The sequence below is a fragment of the Lampris incognitus genome, chromosome 13 (genome assembly GCF_029633865.1).
Source record: "Lampris incognitus isolate fLamInc1 chromosome 13, fLamInc1.hap2, whole genome shotgun sequence".
Lineage (NCBI taxonomy): Eukaryota > Metazoa > Chordata > Actinopteri > Lampriformes > Lampridae > Lampris > Lampris incognitus.
This window is the reverse complement of record NC_079223.1, coordinates 48,134,380-48,153,127: the sequence shown is the minus strand read 5'-3', so window position 1 is coordinate 48,153,127 and position 18,748 is coordinate 48,134,380. Positions and strand designations below refer to the sequence as shown.

Genomic DNA, 18,748 nt, shown 5'->3' with positions numbered 1-18,748 from the left:
GTTCCTGGCTGCCCCCTGAATTCACTATATTGGTGTCAGAAGTGGGATGCTGAGACCTTGAGGCCATCAGAAGCGAGTGCGCCCAGAGGTGTGAGGGAGCCGATATGCTGAAGCGCGGGGACACACTTCTCGAAGGAGGCGGGTAGTGTAAGGATCATCGATGTGTAGACTCGCTAGCTCTTGGCTAACGAGTCCGACCCTTTAGTCGGCTGGTTAGTGCAGTTGCCCGTGGTGCAGGAGACCTGGGTTTGCGTCCCAGCTGCGCTGGTTCCTAGCTGCCCCCTGAATGCGCTACATTGGGTGCATTCGCTACATTACATCGCTACATTACGTTACTACATTATTACATTACTACTTTAGCTACATTATATGTATAATGGCCAGACTCTCCTTTTGATGCTAGTAGATACTGATACTGGTAGACACTGATGCTAGTAGATACTGATGCTAGTAGATACTGATGATGGTATGTTCTGATGTTAGTAGATACTGATGCTAGTAGATACTGATGATGGTATGTACTGATGTTAGTAGATACTGATGCTAGTAGATACTGATACTGGTAGACACTGATGCTAGTGGATACTGATACTGGTAGGCACTGATGCTAGTAGATACTGATGCTGGTAGATACTGATGCTGGTATGTACTGATGCTAGTAGATAGTGATGCTGGTAGATACCGATGCTGGTAGATTCTGATGCTGGTAGATACTGATGCTGGTAGATACTGATGCTAGTAGATACTGATGCTGGTAGATACTGATGCTGGTAGATACTGATGCTAGTAGATACTGATGCTGGTAGATAGTGATGCTGGTAGATACTGATGCTAGTAGATACTGATGCTGGTATGTACTGATGCTGGTAGATAGTGATGCTGGTATGTACTGATGCTGGTAGATTCTGATGCTGGTAGATACTGATGCTGGTATGTACTGATGCTGGTAGATAGTGATGCTGGTATGTACTGATGCTGGTAGATTCTGATGCTGGTAGATACTGATGATGGTATGTACTGATGCTGGTAGATTCTGATGCTGGTAGATACTGATGCTGGTAGATTCTGATGCTGGTATGTACTGATGCTGGTAGATAGTGATGCTGGTATGTACTGATGCTGGTAGATTCTGATGCTGGTAGATACTGATGCTGGTAGATACTGATGCTGGTAGATTCTGATGCTGATAGATAATGATGCTGGTAGATTCTGATGCTGGTAGATAGTGATGCTGGTATGTACTGATGCTGGTAGATTCTGATGCTGGTAGATACTGATGCTGGTATGTACTGATGCTGGTAGATACTGATGCTGGTAGATAGTGATGCTGATATGTACTGATGCTGGTAGATACTGATGCTGGTAGATAGTGATGCTGGTATGTACTGATGCTGGTAGATACTGATGCTGGTAGATAGTGATGCTGGTATGTACTGATTCTGGTAGATACTGATGCTGGTAGATACTGATGCACCTGGCTCTTTTTTCCCCCTCCATCTTGTCCCCTGCTTAACATGCATGTAGAGCAGCTTCACTTCTTTCAGACTATTATCTCTTTAATCTTCATGAGGCTAACTTGAAGGGCTTTTCAATAGGATTCTTTTCTGTCCTCCTCGCCATCCTCTTCTCTCATTAACATGTGGTTTCTTGTCAGTGCTCTGTCGTGCGGCACATTAATTTATGCCGGCCTCGTTACCAAGCGGCCCCAGGGTGGAGATGAAAAGGTCAGCGGCAGCCTGGATGCCGCTCGCCTGCTTGAACAGAGGAAATCTCCGGCTTCACAATCTCAAATCTCTTCTTTTATTAAAGTGAGAGTAGGTCTTCTTTTTCAGTGTAGAGTTGGGTTTTTTTTTAATCTTTTTTTGCACTGCTGATACACTATTCCCAGCTGACATGAGGTTGACATAGATGCTGCGTAGTTTGCTAACACATAAAAATACACACACACACACACACATACACACACACACACACACACAAAAGCCCCAGTTTTTCAGAAATCATATTTATTTTTATCAGCTTATATCTCCCAGCTCCGACTGAGTTACCGTGTCCAAACTTTATTTCAAAGTTAAAACTTAAAAGCCTGTCATTTCAAAAGACCTCTCCATATTTGCCGTTCTATTTTAAATAAATCCTGACTTGTGTCTCAGAACAGGGTTTTTGCACACGTCTTGTTTACAGTTACAGTTACAGTCTTCCTCCCCTGGCAGCTTCATCACATCTCTTCTCAGAAGAGTTTTTTCTGTCCTCGCCCCTTTTAGTCACTCAGTCACCATCACACTCTCCTGCCCTCGTTATTTCCCATTATTCTCTGCCGTCTTTCATTTTCTCAGATAGCTACAGAACAAGGAAGTTAGAGAGCTAGTGATGGAGGGACAGAAACTGGAAGCAGCAACTTGTATCTGTCCATAACATCCTTTATCCATAACCTCCTATATCCATAACATACTATACCCATAACATACTATATCCATTACATACTATATTCATAACATACTACATCCATATCCTCCTATATCCATAACACCCTATCTCCATAACACACTATATCTATTACATCCTATATCCGCCACATCCAAATCCATAACATCCTTTTTCCATTACATTCTATATCCATAACATACGATACCATAACATAATATATCATTACATACTATATTCATAACATACTACATTGATAGCATACTATATCCATAACATCCTATATCCATCATATCCTATATCCATAACATACTATACCCATAACATACCATATCGATAACATATGATACCGATAACATACTATATCCATTACATACTATATTCATAACACACTACATCAATAACATACTATACCCATAACATACTATATCCATAACATCCTATATCCATAACATACTGCTACTACTACTATACTTTCGGCTGCTCCCGTTAGGGGGCGCCACAGCGGATCATCCGTTTCCATCTCTTCCTGTCCTCTGCATCTTCCTCTGTCACACCAGCCACCTGCATGTCCTCCCTCACCACATCCATAAACCTCCTCTTTGGCCTTCCTCTTCTCCTCTTCCCTGGCAGCTCCATATTCAGCAACCTTCTCCCAATATACTCAGCATCTCTTCTCCACACATGTCCAAACCATCTCAATCTTGCCTCTCTTGCTTTGTCTCCAAACCGTCCAACCTGAGCGGTCCCTCTAATATACTCGTTCCTAATCCTGTCCTTCTTCATCACTCCCAATGAAAATCTTATCATCTTCACCTCTGCCACCTCCAGCTCCTCCTCCTGTCTTTTCATCAGTGCCACCATCTCCTAACCATACAACATAGCTGGTCTCACAACCATCTTGTAAAACTTCCCTTTAACTCTTGCTGGTACCCTTCTGTCACAAATCACTCCTGACACTCTTCTCCACCCACTCCACCCTGCCTGCACTCTCTTCTTCACCTCTCTTCTGCACTCCCCGTTACTTTGGACAGTTGACCCCATGTATTTAAACTCATATGCCTTCATCACCTCCACTCCTTACATCCTCACCATTCCACTGTCCTCCCTCTCATTCACGCATAGGTATTCCGTCTTGCTCCTACTGACTTTCATTCCTCTTCTCTCCAGTGCATACCTCCACCTCTCCAGGCTCTACTCCACCTGTACCCTACTCTCGCTACAGATCACAATGTCATCCGCAAACATCATAGTCCATGGAGACTCCTACCTGATCTCGTCTGTCAACCTGTCCATCACTATTGCAAACAAGAAAGGGCTCAGAGCCGATCCTTGATGTAATTCCACCTCCACCTTGAACCCATCCGTCATTCCAACCACACACCTCACCACTGTCACACTGCCCTCATACATATCCTGCACCACTCCTACATACTTCTCTGCAACTCCCGACCTCCTCATACAATACCACTCCTCCTCTCTCGGCACCTGTCATAAGCTTTCTCTAAATCTACAAAGACACAATGTACCTCCTTCTGACCTCCTCTATACTTCTCCATCAACATTCTCACAGCAAACATCACATCTGCGGTGCTCTTTCCTGGCATGAAACCATCCTGCTGCTCGCTGATCATCACCTCTCCTCTTAACCTAGCTTCTATTACTCTTTCCCAAATCTTCATGCTGTGGCTGATCAACTTTATACCTCTGTAGTTGCTACAGTTCTGCACATCGCCCTTGTTCTTGAAAATCGGTACCAGTATGCTTCTTCTCCACTCCTCAGACATCCTCTCACTTTCCAAGATTGTGTTAAAAAATCTAGTTCAAAACCCCACTGCCATCTCTCCTAAACACCTCCATGCCTCCACAGGTATGTCATCAGGACCAACTACCTTTCCACTCTTCATCCTCTTCATAGCTGCCCTCACTTCCTCCTTGCTAATCCACTGCACTTCCTGATTCACTATCCCCACATCATCCAACCTTCTCTCTCTCTCATTTTCTTCATTCATCAGCCCCTCAAAGTACTCCTTCCACCTTCTCAGCACACTCTCCTCGCTTGTCAGCACATTTTCATCTCTATCCCTGATCGCTCTAACTTGCTGCACATCCTTCCCAGCTTGGTCTCTCTGTCTAGCCAATCCTTCCTTAGTGATCTCTCATACATCTCACCCTACACCTTTTCCTTTTCCTTTGCCACCTCTCTCTTTGCTTTACACTGCATCTGCTTGTACTCCTGTCTACTTTCTTCATCTCTCTTACTATACCACTTCTCCTTCACCAACCTCTTCCTCTGTATACTTTGCTGTACTTCCTCATTCCACCACCAAGTCTCCTTGTCTTCCTTCCTCTGTCCAGATGACACACCAAGTACCTTCCTAGCTGTCTCCCTCACTATTTCTGCAGTGGTTGTCCAGCTATCTGGCAACTCTTCACTACCACCCAGTGCCTGTCTTAACTCCTGCCTGAACTCCACACAACAGTCTTCCTTCTTGAACATTTGAGCTTCGGCTGTGTCTTCACTCTCTTCCTCTTCTTGATCTCCAAAGTCATCCTACAGACCACCATCCGATGCTGCCTGGCTATGTTCTCCCCTGTCACCACCGTGCAGTCTCCAATCCCTTTTAGATGGCGCCTTCTACATAAGATATAGTCCACCTGTGTGCACTTTCCTCCACTCTTGTACGTCACCCTGTGTTCCTCCCCCTTCTTGAAATATGTATTCACCACAGCCATTTCTATCCTTTTCGCAATATCGACCGCCATCTGTCCTTGACACCATACCTACCCATCACCTCCTCATCACCTCTGTTCCCTTCACCAACATGTCCATTGAAGTCGGCTCCAATCACCACTCTCTCCTCCTTGGGTACCCTCTCCACCACGTCGTCCAACTCACTCCAGAATTCTTCTTTCTCTTCCATCTCACACCCAACTTGCGGGGCATATGCGCTGATAACATTCAGCAATAAACCTTCAATTTCCAGCTTCATACTCATCACTCTGTCTGACACTCTCTTCACCTCCAGGACGCTCTTGACATACTCTTCCTTCAGAATTACCCCTGCCCCATTTCTCCTCCCATTCACACCATGGTAGAAGAGTTTGAACCCACCTCCGATACTCCTGGCCTTACTCCCCTTCCACCTGGTCTCTTGCACAGACAGTATGCCTACCTTTCATATCAGCCAGCTCTCTCCCTTTACCAGTCATAGTGCCAACATTCAAAGTTCCAACTCTCACCTCCACATGCCTACCCTTCCTCCTCTCTAGCTGCCTCTGGACATGCCTTCCCCCTCTCCTCCTCTTTCGCCCAACAGTAGCATAGTTTCCACCGGCACCCTGCTGGTTAAGTACCGGTGGCGGTCATTGGTAACCCGGGCCTCGACCGATCCGGTATGGAAATCTTATTTATGATCCGCATATTTGAATTGGTAAAGATTTTACGCCGGATGCCCTTCCTGGCACAACCCTCCCCATTTATGCAGGCTTGGGACCGGCACTAAGAATGCACTGGCATGTGCATCCTCAGTGGCTGGGTTATCCAGCACACTGTTATCCATAACATACTATATCCATAATATACTCCACTCCTGTAGAGTTTATGAAAAGTGCAAGTCACACAACTGTCTAGACATCACAGGAGGACCATATGTATATCCCCTACACAGATGTAACAATTTGAATATGGCACATAGTATAGCAGACACTACACACACACACAGAAACACGTATGCATATGTATGTGTAGTGCATACATGTGCTCCATATACACATAATCCAACTGTTCAAACCATCTTTCAAAATAATCATTCCTTCATCCCATTTTCCATCTAACTCTCCTTTTTTCTTTTCTCCCGTGTGGAAGATGTCACTTTTACTCTTCATTTCACGCCATGACCAGATCCAGCAGAGGATATGAACGGACTAACCATTCAGCCCCCCCCCCCTTTAAAAGTTGTCAGTTTTCACTGCACTGATGAACAGTGTAGGGTTAGTGAAGAAGATCCTCTTGCATCAGTAAAGTCCTGTTGATGTATCACATTTCTTTAATTCTCATGATGGCCGTAATAATCCAGTCAGATGGATTGACACTGGAGAGTCTCCAAGCTGGAATCACCCGTAGGATGGGGTGTGCCGGGTGCCCCCAAAGATAAACAAAGCTGTAAATCAGACTTTCGTTGCTTGTTCACATCCCCCCCACCCCACCCACCCCATAATCCCCTTAAAGCCGCTCACGCTGTGGAGGCTGGATGACAGTCCAGTGATAAGCCTTATCAGAGCCCGCGGCTCCAGCTGGAAACCCAGTGTGGAGGTATCTCCATCTGTACCTCCAGCCCTCTCTGCTTTCAGTTCATATGTATGTGCTACTAACTGTATCTCACACTTCAATGTGCACACGCACACACATACAGAGACAGGAACTATTTACTGTCGTTTCTTTCGTGTACTTGTGTACACAAAAGAAACGACACTGCGTTTCCCCCAGCCCACAGTGGTGCGACACAAAAGACAAAAGCACATCCCGAATTTCCCAAAAACGACACCACCATCCATCCACCCATTATCTAAACAGCTTATCCTGCTGTCCGGATCGCGGGGATGCTGGAGCCTATCCCAGCAGTCATTGGGTGGCAGGCGGAGAGACACCCTGGACAGGCCGCCAGGCCATCACAGGGCATATACACACATGTGAGCAATAGCAATTTGTGTACTGTAAAACAGTACACCATGTGCAATATGCAAAGTACGGTACAGTCAGCTGGGTCACTAGATCAAGTCAAAACATACAAAAACAGAGAGAACGAAGAAAAAAAAACCACAAACAGTTAACAACACAGTGCAACACAGTCCAAAAGTTCCACTGGCCAAAGAAGGAACGCCAGCCAGGATGACTGTCGGAGCTGCTGGTCTTCATGGGCTAGCAGTTAGCTTAGCCCGCCCCGCTTCCACGTCCTGTCAGACCGCCCTCCATGTTTCCTCTTGGGGTGTAGATCAAGTCAGGGCCGTGGTCCCTGGGCCCACAGGATGCAGCAGACCAAGCTCTCCCAGCCAATCCAACGCCAGCTCTCCCAGCCAGACACCCCCGGCGCACCTCCCCGCACTCCACCCGACGACACTAAAACACAGTCAAGGCTAGGCGAGGCCGCCGCCAGACCGCCCTCGGTGTTATCGGAGCTGCTGGTCTGCATGGGCTAGCAGTTAAAAGTTATTAATTATCACTATTATTAGTCAAACAGTCAAAGTTATTCATGGACTAACTTGACAAGTATTGCAAATAAATCTTTAAGAAAATGAATCCATTCTGGTCCCACGAACCAACACGCGTGTCTCACTGAAGGGGTCCGAGGTCTGTGTGCACTTTCCATCCCTGCATTTATTTATTTATCTTCTGTTTTATTATTTATTTGTTTTTTTTTTGAGAGAGAGAGAGAGAAAAAGAGTAGAAGAGGGAGAGAGTGGGTACGTAGAGGAAAGTAATCACAGCGTCCGTGGGGGATGCGGGCTAGTCAACACAGAATCACCGTGACAGTGTTGATATGGGGATGAACATTCTCCTCAGCACCAGCAGTGTCTCTGAAGATGAGGTTTTAGAGGGCCGCTCCCAGTCGATTTATCTCATTGTCACCGCAGTGAAATGGCCTCCCAGTCACACCTCAGTGAAAACCGCGAGATGCTTCAATTGTCGCGAGTGGGAGGAGATGGCAAGTTTATAGCGGACAGAAACTCCACTAAAACTCCACTTGGGAGGCCCGCTGATTTTCTTACAGGGTGGGGAGAGAGCCGCGCTTCAGGAGAGAGATGTTATTTTAGGATGTTGAGATGACGGATGGGTGGATTCAGACCTCTATCACCTTCACTGGCCCTGCAGTAGACCACACACACACACACACACACGATAAAAGGCCTCATGTCGGTGCTCTCCTGCCCATTGTATTTTTTATGGGCTTTCTTGGACATTTCTCTTCAAATGAAACACCTATGGAGCTGTTTTTATTAGCTAGCTTACAAGAATAGGGCACGACACGTGGCCTAGCTGTGCTTGGCATTTAAAAAAAAATCCCATTCATTGGTTTGTATACCGCTTGACTGCTAATTTAGTCTCAAAGACGGTGCTGGAAGTGGGCTGGTACTTACCGGTAGGCAGTACCAGCACCTCTACGTTTTACTCTTTGGTGTACCGTGACCGTTTCTTGCACACCGACACTTCTCACAAGCTGCCGGTACTCTTTTCTGCCCTCTCCATATCACTTTCTCTGGGCGATTCATCCATCCGTTATCCAAACCACTTATCCTGCTCTCAGGGTCATGGGGATGCTGGAGCCTATCCCAACAGTCGCTGGGCAGCAGGTGGGGAGACACCCTGGACAGGCTGCCAGTCCATCCAATGTAGTACAGTCGATTCACCTGACCTACATGTCTTTGGACTGCGGGAAGAGACCAGAGCACCCGGAGGAAACCCACACAGACATGGGGAGAATATGCAAACAAGACGACCCGGGACAGCCCCCAAGGTTGGACTAGCCCGGGGCTCGAACCCACGGCCTTCTTTCTGTGAGGCGACCGCGCTAACCACTGCACCACCGTGCCGTGGGAAGTTCTTATATTGTAGCGTTAATGGCCCCATTAACCCTACAATAATAGCCTGAAGGACAGCTGGACATAGAGCATGGTGATGCAGAGGTGTGTAGCTTGTGTGATTCTGCGACACACTGAAAGTAGAGAGAAGAGAAAGTGTCGGATTTCATCAGGAATACAATGAACTAAGGGCATACCGGCCTGATGGCTTCATTGCACCACATCCTCAAGCTAGTGTACGTAGTCAAATATTTTTTACTTTAATAATTGAAATGTCTTGATGCATGCTCAATAATCCATGTAAGGAAATCCCTTGAATATGTTCATCTGGACACAACGTTTATTGAGAGAAACGTCTCATCGCTCATCTAAGTGACTTTGTCAGTCTCAGCTGACTGTGTGGACCTTGGGGGGAGGGGGGGGGCTAAAAGTACATCTGTCGCCATCTTACAAAGCTGTGATTGCAACTATTCACTAATCCTCTGTGAATAGTACACATTGCCATTGTAACTCTAGTTAATGATCACGACGATGGTCACGGCCAGGAGCTTGCATCAGGACAGTTAGCCTCATTTTGGCGAGGATTACCTTGAGTATGAGCGAACACTGCATAAGATGGCAAACTACAGGAACCACCTGAGAGTCAGCCTCAGGTGTAGACACAGCGGGATCACACCTAAGAGCCTGCAAATGAAATCTTCGGTCAAGAGCCACTGAGCTGTCAAGATCTTCCAGAAGGCACAGAGCCAGCTGTTGAACTAACGGGTGAAACAAACTAATTTTACCATCGACGCTTTAATAACAAAAGAGGAGCAGATCCAACAGAGACTTACGTCGCATCTAGATGAGACCACTTTCCGACATGTGATTGAGTTCATAAAGAAGGCTCATCTAGCACAACATGGAAAGTCGAAAACCAGGTAGCAAAAGACCTACTTTTTGCACGCCAGAGACATTGGCAGACAACGGACGGTGCTCTCAACGGCCGACAGAGACAGATGCAAGACACGTGTCTGTGATGTGGACAAGTGAATGAAGAATCTGTCTGACAAACAACTCACCAAGGCGGAGAAAGACATCCTTGCTAAGGGGTTGAACTTGTTGTCATGCCAAGGCAAATCCCACTAGTGGAACTGATCACAGCCACAGAATCAGCGATCTGTAAAAACAACATGGCGGACCCAGAAGTGGAACAACTGCAGACAAAAGTTTCAGCCTGCCTCAGCAATGCGAAGACACCACCGTCCAACATCGGTAGAGATGAGAGGAATACTCTCACGACTCTCAGTGAGGACAACGACATCATCATCCTTCCAGTGGACAAAGGCAGATGCGCTGTTTAATTAAACCAGACAGACTATCAGGAGAAAGTCATGATGTTACTGAGCAACATAAATACTTAGTGAAATGAGATCCAGGCAGTGGTCACAAGAAAAAGGTGATGGATTGTCTGAAGCTGTTAGAACAGGACAATGCTACTGACAGAATGTTGTACCACAGATTATACCCAGGGGACGCTACACCTAGTCTGTATGGTTTACCCAATATACATAATCAGGATGTGCCACTATGGTCTATTGTTTGTATGATTAAGAGAAGTCTCACCTATAGTGGCCAACTTGTATATGGAGGAAGTGGAAAAGAGGCTCTGATGTCCTATCCTGGGACACGACCTAACCATTGGTTCAGATTTGTGGACGACACCTGGGTTAAAATTAAATCTCAGGATGTAGCACGTTTAACCGACCATATTAGGTCTGTGGACACCACATCAAGTTCACCAGGGAGGATGTGACAAATGACAAATTAGCCTTCTTAGACTGTGAAATTACAATTGGTGATGGGGGACATTTGATTGTTGATGTTTACTGTGAACTAACACATACTGATCAGTACTACAGGTTTGACTCTCATCATCCACTGGAGCACAAACTAGGAGTCATCAGGACGCTGTACCACTCAGCTCACAACGTCCCCACTGACACAGCGGCTGAGGAAGGGGAGAAGTCCCACATTAAACAGGCCCTGAGTAAGTGTGGTTATCCTAACTGGGCCTTTGTCAAAGTCAGGAAGACGCCCAAACAGTGCGCCAGCCCATTGAAGAGGAGAAGGACAACAGCTGCCTAAGCGCAAAAGAGTGGTGGCGGAAGTGTCGGAAAAGTTGAGACAAATATTTTCCAAACATCGCGTCTCGGTTACTTTCAAAACCCAAAACATGTGTGCCAGAAGTTGGTTCACCCCAAGGATCGGGCCCCCCGGCACAAACAGAGCAATATAGTTTATGCTGTTAAGTGCCAGGAGGATTGTCATCAATGTTACACCAGGGAAATCAAACAGACGCTGTCGAAGGGGATGGCACAACACAGGAGAGCTAGGCCAGGACTACACAGTCTACACCATCAACACAGTCTACACCATCAACACAGTCTACACCATCAACACAGTCTACACCATCTGCAGGCCAGTGGCCACTCTTTCAAGGATGAGGATGTGCACATCCTTGATAGGGAGGAACGCTTGTTTGAACGGGGAGTCAATGAGGCCATCTATGTGAAGAGGGAACGACCATCCCTGAACCGAGAGGGGGGGGGGCTAAGGGTACATCTGTCACCATCTTACAATGCTGTGATTGCAACTATTCCCAAATCCTCTGTGAATAGTACACATGGCCATGATAACTCTAATTAATGGTCAAAACAATTGACATATGAAAATATAAAACTGAAAGTTGGGTTTGGTCGTTATTCAACTGTATTGTTTATAAGATTGGGGATACCTGCAGCCAGCTGAGACTGATGAAGTCGCGTAGATGAGTGAAGAAATTTTTCTCCCATTAAATGTTGTGTCCTTACAAACTGATTCGACTCTCGGAATAATTGAAACGATTGTACCCTTGATTAAATAAATTTATGTAGGGAACATCAGCAATATCTCCTGGTATCTTTTATTCACTGTAGAAATTTAGAATTTAATTATCATTTGCTGATACTGGCCGGTACACGTGCCAACATCTGAATGGGGGGGGGGGCTTCCGTAGCCAAACCAAATGATTACAGCTCATACCACATGGCCACATGGTCGCAGCAATGTCACTGGTTTGACCTTTGTTACAGGTCATACCCATCTCTCCTTCATTTCCTGTCTACCTCCAATGTCAATGTCGGATAAAAAAGTAAAAATAGTAAAAGCATAATATAAAAAAATGTGTGAGTAAGGGGATTCCTGGCACTTAATTTTTTTTTTCCACCCCAAGTACTGCTCAAATATATGAGAGGAAGTAATTAATAATGCACTGTGTCCTCGGAGTCCTTCTTGCAGTGACGATATACCTATTTCACTTAACTAATTATTTGTTAGGTGCAATTTATTTAGTTTTCAGTTGTAAGTGTTCATTCAGGACTTTATTTATCTAGGGCAAATCTTTTTTGGCTGTCCTTGCACTCTGAAGGAAAGCATGCATATATATACACCGATCCGCCAAATCATTAAAACCACATGCCTAATATTGTGTAGGTTCCCCTCGTGCCACCAAAACCGCTTTGACCTGTCAAGGCATGGACTTCACAAGACCTCTGAAGGTGTCCCCTTGTATCTGGCACCAAGTCGTTAGCAGCAGATCCTTTATGTCCTTTAAGTGTCAAGGTGGGGCCACCATGGATCGGACTTGTTTTTCGAGCACATCCCACAGATGCTTGATTGGAATGAGATCTGGGGAATGTGGAGGCCAGGGCAACACCTTGAACTCTTTGTCATAGAATAGCATAGAACTTTGTGATTGTAGAAGTACAACGAAATTTGAAAGTGCAGCTCTTATCAGTGCAAAGATCAATATAAAAAGAATAAAAAACATAAAACACACATTCATTTCTACAGTCCACTGGACACTAACATATTGCACAAAAAGTCAGGAATCAAGACTTAGCAGCTTTTAGTGCGGTTATGGCTTAGGGATAGAAGCTGTTCAAACAGGTGGTGTCCTGGGTGGGATGGATCCTTGAGGAATGTTCCTCAAACCATTCCTGGACAATTTTTTGCAGTGTGGCAGGGTGTATTATTCTGATGAAAAGGGCTGCTGCCATCAGGGGATATTGTTGCCATGAAGGGGTGTTATTTGGTCTGCAACAATGTTGAGGGAGATGGCACGTGTCAAAGTAACATCCACATCAATCCTAGGACCCAAGGTTTCCCAGCAGAACATTGCCCAGCGCATCACACTGCCTCCACCGTCTTGCCTTCTCCCCATAGTACATCCTGGGTGCCATCTGTTCCCCAGGTAAATGACGCACACGCACCTGGCCATCCACATGATTTAGAGGAAAACATGATTCATCAGACCAGGGGCCCTTCTTCCATTGCTCCATGGTCCAGTTCTGACACTCATGTGCCCATTGTAGAAGCTTTCAGAGGTGGACAGGGGTCATCATGGGCACTCTGACCGGTGTGTAGCTACGCAGCCCCATACAGAACAAGCTGCAATGCACTGTGTGTTCTGACACCTGTCTATCATAACCAGCATTACCTTTTTCAGCAATTTGAGCTACAGTAGCTCTTCTGTGGTATCGGTCGGACCAGAGGGGCTAGCCTTCGCTCCCCAAAGGCATCAGTGACCCTTAGGCCCCCATGACCCTGTCGCCAGTTCACCGGTTGTCCTTCCTTGGACCACTTTTGGTAGATAATGACCACTGCCTACTGGGAACACCCAAAACACCTGCCGTTTTGGAGATGCTCTGACTCAGTCATCTAGCCATCAAAATTTTCATTATCAAAGTTGTTCAGATCTTTAAGCTTGCCCGTTTTTCCTGCATCCAACACATAAACTTCAAGAACTGACTATTCACTCGCTGAATATATCCCAGCTAAAACCCATCTCATTACAATGGCACCCACAGGTGCCATTGTAATGAGATAATCAATGTTATTCACTTACATATCAGTGGTTTTAATGTTTTGGCGGATCAGTGTGTGTGTGTGTGTGTGTGTGTGTGTGTGTGTGTGTGTGTGTGTGTGTGTGTGTGTGTGTGTGTGTGTGTGTGTGTGTGTGTCTCAGGAGACAGTGCAAATTCCGGTTTTTGAAATGTGGACTGGGTGCTTGAGTACCTTTTCCTAACAAAGGGAGTTCTGTTTTTATGCACATTCATGTTTACAGGTGTCAAGTTATTGTCCCACTCATTACATTGTGCTTCACCTTAAATAATAATAAAATATTTATTTGTATAGACTTTTTCAAGGTACACAAAGACGCTTTAAATAAGATGAAAAAAAAACAAAAGCAATACACAAAACATTTAACACACAACATTAATAATACATTGAAAGCAATTCTGAAGAGGTGAGTTTTGATTAATGATCGAATACGGACAGATCGGTGGAGTCTCAAATGTATTTGGGGAGTTCCAGAGGGAGAGGGTAGCTATGGAGAAGGCTCTGTTGCCCAAGGTCCGGTGTGTGGTGGAGACAGAAGGTTGGCATCAGAGGAGCGAAGGCTGCAGGAAGGAGTATCATAGTGGAGCAGGTCGGTGAGGTAACAGGGGATGTGGTTATTGAGAGCTTTGTGCGTGAGGAGAATTACTTTGAATTGGATCTGTTGTGGGACAGGGAGCCAGTGAAGGTACTGGAGGACAGGTGTGATGTGATTCACAGGAGCAGGATTGGGTGAGAAGATGAGCAGAGTTCTGGATGTACTGGAGTTTGTATAGGACTTTCAATGATGAGCCATAGAGAATGCTGTTGGAGTAGTAAATTCTGGCTGTGATTAAGGCATGGGTCAAAGTTTCTGCAGCAGAGAAGGAGAGTGATGGGCGGAGCAATCTATATTTTTTTTAGGTGGAAAAAGGCATTTCTGGTGATCTGATTGGCATGGTGTTCAAAGGAGAGGTTGCTGTCAAAAATTATTCCAACATTCCGGATGTGTGGGGAGGGAGACAGTGGAGTTATCAATGTTGAGGTGGAAGTTGTGAATGGTTTTGGTAAGGGATCTGAGACCGATGATGGTCATGTCAGATTTATCACAGTTTAGTTTGAGGAAGTTGGCTTTCATCCATGATATAAGTTTGGCGAGGCAGTTGGTCGGACTGGAATAAATTGTGGTGATGATGGATTTAGTGGGGATCGCCTGGATCACCACCTTGCCATGGTGGAGAAGCTTGCATGTACCAATGATCCCAAGAGCTATGCCATCTGAAGCTTGGCTCCTGGTAGGATTACCCAAGGCAGGTAGGTCAAGGGGGAGGTTCCAGACAAAGTGCGATCCAACAAAGACCTCAACGACGGAACTGGTGGAACATGTCTCCAGGTCACAATGGCAGTGTAAGTGGATGAAGGCTGCAACAGAGGTTGGTCTCCAATCGTTTTGGTTCTCCATGCCATTGGACTCTGGCCACCCCCTGCCAAGGACCGTTAGTGGCTGCAGGTGCATGAGCCACTCCATGTAAAAAGCTGTCATGCGCAGGTGTCCTCCCATTATGCAGCTCCAAGATCAGCCCCTACGCCCACCTGAGGACTGAGAGGGAGAACAGTTATACTCGACCCCGAGTAATCACCAATGGAGATGTAGAGCTGGATGTCATCAGCATAGCAGAAGAAGTGAAGACCATGACGATGTATAATGTTACCAAGGGGGAGCATGTAAAGGATGAACATGAGAGGACCAAGTACTGAGCCCTGTGGGACACCTTGTCTGTTTGTGAGATATGACTTTAGCTAGGAGAAGGCAGTACCGGTGGTGTTGAGGGAGGATTCAAAGCAGGAGAGAAGAATGGTGTGGTTGATGGTGTCAAAGACTGCACTGAAGTCGAGGAGGATGAGAATGTTGAGGTGGCCAGTGTTTGAGGAGAGAAGGTGATTGGTGACTTTAAGGAGGGCTGTTTTTGTGCTTTCTTGTGAGTGGAAACCAGATTGAAATTCTTCAGACAGTTCATTGGAGATGAGGTGAGCTTTGGGTTGGGAGGCAAAAACACATTCCAGTATTTTTGACTGAAAGGAGAGTTTAGAGATGGGCCAAAAGTTGCTCATGATATCAAGGTTGAGTCCAGGTTTTTGAGGATTGGGGTGACAGCAGCGAATTTAAGTTTATGGGGCACTGAACCAGAGCTGAAGGAGGAATTAATTATTTATGCGCTGAGTGAGGAGATAGCTGGGAGGCAGTCCTTAACAAGATTGGATGGGATGGGATCCTTTATTTCCAAGACAAATTTCCCTCAGGGCAAATAAAGTAATCATGAATCTCAGATGTTGCAGAGCTCTGCTGCACCAGCGTTGTCCTTCTGTTTGGCCTGCTTGTACTGTCATCCTAGCAGTCTAAGCTCCTGCTGTAGCTGGCTGATCTTCACCTCCTGTCAGTTTGCCCCCCCTACAAATCCGGTTGCCCGTTGCTCCTTTGTGCCAAACCTTTGTAGCATGGGATGGTCAAAATATAATTGTACTCTTGTTATAAATGTTGGGGTACCACCTACTTGTTTTAGGAAATTACGATAAACCAAATTAATTAGTTTTAGATCTGAAGTTGTAAATTCTTGATTACAGGGATTTCTTCCGGGTGGCACGGTTGCGCAGTGGTTAGCACGGTCGCCTCACAGCAAGAAGGTTCTGGGTTCGAGCCCCGGGATAGTCCAACCTTGGGGGGTCGTCCCAGGTCATCTTCTGTGTGGAGTTTGCATGTTCTCCCCGTGTCTGTGTGGGTTTCCTCCGGGTGCTCCGGTTTCCTCCCACAGTCCAAAGACATGTAGGTCAGGTGGATCGGCCGTACTAAATTGTCCCTAGGTGTGTGTGTGTGTGTGTGTGTGTGTGTGTGTGTGTGTGTGTGTATGTATATGTTGGCCCTGTTTGATGGCCTTGTGGCCTGTCCAGGGTGTCTCCCCGCCTGCCGCCCAATGACTGCTGGGATAGGCTCCAGCATCCCCGCGACCCTAAGAGCAGGATAAGCGGTTTGGATAATGGATGAATGGAGGGATTTCTACCAATTGTTTTTTTAAGTTACCAGAGAAGGCGGGGACACTATGAAATGGTTAAAATCTTTCTAAGGCTTAAAATTAAGATTTGAGATTATTATTCAATATCGATTCTAATCAAAGGCAGCAGAAGTGACTCTAGCATACTTGAGATGATAAGTCGATGATTCGGTTCAGCTGGATGCCGAGCAAGGACCCATGAAGGCTTATTCACAACTCCTGCACAACAGTTCACCCATAGGGGAGCCGAGGTTACCAGGCAACAGTGTTGGGCTTCGGCTGGTTCTTCCCTGATATCCTGCCACGGGTTTTATGTAGTGTACCCTAGTCAAAACTGCCTGGGTTATGCTTGGCAATGGTCAGATGCTGGAAGTCGATGAAGTCTTTGTAGTTCCTGGGCAAAGACTGTGTGGCGGTTCTTTGCAACAATCAACCATTGGTAGGTGAGGTAATCTTTGCTGCATTGGTTCTTTTGGGCAAAAGTTGAATAATAATCTGCTACACTGACTTTAACTGATCTGACTCGGTAAAAAAAATCTGAAAGCAATTTCCTTGGCCTGATGATAAAACTTCCAAAAATTATCACACACAAGTCTTTTTGTACTGCAAAAGTTCATCAGAACTGGGCTTATTCAGTTGAAAGGAGATCGTCAACTGAGGAATGTTAAAAAAGAGAACATAATAATAAGTTTGGGTCCCCCCCCTCCCTTTTCTGCCTAATTGTACTTGGCCAATTACACCACTCTTTTGAGCTGTCCTTGTCACTGCTCCACCCCTTCTGCCGACCCGGGGAGGGCTGCAGACTACCACATGCCTCCTCTGATACATGTGGAGTCACCAGCCGCTTCTTTTCACCTGACTAGTAAGGCGTTTCACCTGGGGGACATAGCACATGGGAGGATCACGCTATTCCCCCCAGTTTCCCGCCCTCCTCCCAAACAGGCACCCCAACTGAAAAGAGGAGGCACTAGTGCAGCATCCAGGACACATACCCACATCTGGCTTCCCATCCGCAGACACAGCCAATTGTGTTTGTAGGGACATCTGACCAAGCCGGACGTAACACAGGGACTTGAACCAGCGATCCCTGTGTTGGTAGGCAACGGAGTAGATCGCAACGCCACCCGGACACCCCTAACATAATAATAGTTGGTATGCGCACTTGGTGAGATAAAGAAAAATACAAAGTAAAAAAAAAAAAAAAAGAAATGGAAAAATTGGAAAGGACTTGGAGAGTGAAAGAAGACTTGTGAAGGGTATTTGGAGAAGAAAAAAGAAAGAAAGAAAGAAAATATATTTAAAAAAAAGTGTAGCAGTAAAAACTCAACAAAAAGAGTGGACCTGGCTTTATCCGTTCTTTTTTTCTGGGCATTTCACAGGCCGGGGGGATGGCTTTTGCCAAACACACCACGAGAACATATGATCAAACAGTAATCTCTCTATCACATTTAAAACTCAGTCAAGATGGTATTACTAACTAAACTATCTAGCAAGACGAGTTTCTGTACTATCACTTTAAAACTATTACAAGATGGTATTACTAACTAAACTATCTAGCAAGATGAGTTTCTGTACTAGCACATTAAAACTCATACAATATGGTATTACTAACTAAACTATCTAGCGAGACGAGTTTCTGTACTATCACATTAAAACTCATACAAGATGGTATTACTAACTAAACTATCTAGCGAGACGAGTTTCTGTACTATAGCAATAAAACTCTTACAAGATGGTATTACTAACTAAACTATCTAGCAAGAGGAGTTTCTGTACTATCACATTAAAACTCTTACAAG

General features: G+C 45.6%; 1 protein-coding gene across 1 annotated transcript in view; it reads left to right on the top strand.

Moving 5' to 3' along the window:
• The window catches only part of ttc27 (tetratricopeptide repeat domain 27), a 312,286-nt gene that overhangs the window by 242,577 nt on the left and 50,961 nt on the right, over positions 1 to 18,748 (top strand). The gene's annotated exons all lie outside the window — the stretch shown is intronic.